Source organism: Mandrillus leucophaeus, unplaced genomic scaffold (genome assembly GCF_000951045.1).
Source record: "Mandrillus leucophaeus isolate KB7577 unplaced genomic scaffold, Mleu.le_1.0 Scaffold249, whole genome shotgun sequence".
Lineage (NCBI taxonomy): Eukaryota > Metazoa > Chordata > Mammalia > Primates > Cercopithecidae > Mandrillus > Mandrillus leucophaeus.
Window position 1 is genome coordinate 3,167,727 of NW_012102576.1, and position 2,807 is coordinate 3,170,533.

Below are 2,807 nucleotides of genomic sequence, written 5' to 3' on the forward strand. Positions count from 1 at the left end.
CAGCCCCCACCATACCTCCTCAGATGCAGGGCTGCAGCCTCCACCATACCCCCTCAGATGCAGGGCTGCAGCCTCCACCATACCTCCTCAGATGCAGGGCCGCAGCCCCCACCATACCTCCTCAGATGCAGGGCTGCAGCCTCCCGACCATACCCCCTCAGTTGCAGGGCTGCAGCCCCCCACTATGCCCCCTCAGATGCAAGGTCCCATAACTCCCTCAGACGTGGGCTACAGCCCCCCATGCCCTGCTCAGACATGGGGGCCCCAGCCCCAGAAGGTGCCTGTTCAAAGGGAGCTCGGGGGTCCCGGTGGGCACCGGGGTGGGCTCCTAGACACTGCCTCTGGGCACCACAGGGAAGGCGCTGAGGGTGGAGAATGCATGGGGCCAGCGGTCCAAGAGGAAAGACTCATCCACTGGGGCCCAGGCCGGGCGCCAGGATCAAGTGCAGGAGGCCTCTGACCCCAAGGGGCAGCACCGGCACTTTTGGAAACGGAGTGAATTTGGAATATGCTTTAGGACTTTCTGTCCAGTAGAATTTTAGAGAAGCTTTTAGTAAAATGAAAAAGAAGGCAGTGTTGTGAGGCGCTGCCTTGTAACTTCCCAGCCATCTGCCTGCTGAGTCTGTGTTCTTGTGTTCAGGATGAGGTTTTCTCAAAGGCGGCACATGCGGTTGTAGCTACTTAGCGTCCTGATTTCAGACAAAGAAAATGCAGGGACTGACTGAAAACACAAAACAGACACCACATTTGAATTCAGTGGCATGGCCTGCAAAAGCAGACCCCAGTGGCCCCTCCTGCCAGATGCACCTGAACACAGGTGAAGTGGGCGTGGCTCAGCAAGGCCTGGCTGGTGGGGTCCGCGGACGCTGGAGGTGAGCAGCCCTGTTGGTTGCTGGCTGGGTATGGGTGCCTTGAGGAGGTTGCCGTTAGCTCTGGGTGATGCTGGTGGGGTTTCAGAGACCCTGGTCCGCTGCCGAATGAGGTCCGGACCCTCAGGACAGCCAAATTTGTCTCCATCCTGCATCAACACGTGCCACCCAAAATTCTGTTCCTGTGTCCTCAGCCCCACCCCACCCAATCCTGAGAGCTGAGGTGGCCCTCCCCTCCGCCCCCGCTCACCTGAGCGCCTCCTTGGGGCCTTGGCAGCAGCAGCCAGCTCTGTGGGAGGGAAAAGGAGGCTTGTCCCCAGTGGAAGCCAAACACACAGCCACCCTCCTTCACCCAAGTTCCCTGTGAATTTGCATCTTTTTGCATAACTCTACCTCAATCATGTATGTGGAGCGAGATTGCTACCGGCCCCTCCCTCCTTCAGCCTGGAGGCTGCAGCTCACGTTAGCACAGTGAACACCCTTCCGTGATTGCACTAAAGAAACTGGTTTGTCGTTTTTAACCCAGCGGTTCCCAAACTTACTCTCAGGGAGCTCTTTTCTTTTCTTGCAAAGCGCATATTAACATTTGGTGGAACACTTGCACTCCTGAAAGCACAGTAGTGGCAATTCTCGTCTATACAGTGGCAATTCTCGTCTATAAATGCTTTTGAATTTAACAAATGCCATTCAATGAGGTTTCTCTTAACAGCTTTATTGAGATATACTTTAAATGTCATACAACGCAGCCATTTAAGCATACAATTCTGTGTTTTTAGCATACTACAAGAAATCAAGCTATCATTAGCAGTTACTTCCTGCTTCCTCTTCTCTTCTCCCCTGGCAACCCTAATCCACTTTGTATTTCTACAGGTTCTCACTTTCTGTACATTTCACAGAAGCAGAACAATGCAACGTCGGTCTTCTGTGGCTCTTATGTTTTCAGGTTCATGCATGTAGCATGTGTTCATAATTCATTCTTTCTTTTCCTTTTTTAAATAATCCATAGATTCACACATCATTTCTTTTTAATGACTGAATATCCTTCCATTGCATGTGTTTGTGTGTGCATTTGTGTTTTTGTGTGTTTTGCGTCTTTGTATTTTTATTTTTTTTGTTTTTTGTTTTTTCTTTGTGTGTGTTTGTGTGTGTTGGTGTATGTTGGTGCGGGTGTGTTTGTTTGTGTGTGTTGGTGTGTATTGGTGTGGGTGTGTGTTTGTGTGTATGTTTGTGTGTATGTATGTGTTTTTGTATTTTTGTGTATGTTGGGTGTGTTTGTGTGTGTTTGTGTGTGTGTGTGTGTGTCTCCCAGCTTATGTCCTTTCATCAGTTGATGGGCATTTGGGTAGTTTCCATCTTAGGCTATTCTGAATAGTTCCCTAGGATATTCCTTGTTTTAATATGTGCTCTTCTTCGACACAGAGCCAATAAGATGCATATACAGAGAGAAAGATGAGAAGGGATTTTTTAGTGGAATTAGCTCGTGCAATTTTGGAGGCTGAGGAGTCCCATGACAGGTAATCTGCGAGCTGGAGAACCAGGTAAGCTGGTAGAGTGGTTCAGTCCAAGTCTGAAGTCTTCAGAATCAAGAAAGCTGATGGTGTAACTCTCAGTCTGACACCAAAGGCTCAAGAGCCCAGGGGGTCACTGGTGTTAAATCTCAGAGTCCAAAGCTAGAGATCCAGGGGTTCTGGCATCCAGGGCAAAAGAAGAAGGGGCCCCAGTTCCCCGAGAAAACAAGAATCCTCTCTTCCTTTACCTTTGTTCCATCCAGGCCTTTAGCCCAGATCATTGAGGACAGATCAATGCAGGTGGGCCTTCCCCACTCAGTCCAACAACTCCCACCTCAGTATCCCCCAGAAACACCCTCACAGACATACCTTGGACAGATCAATCATTCTAATCAAATGACAGTCTTCCTAGGTTTCCCTTTCAGCAGAA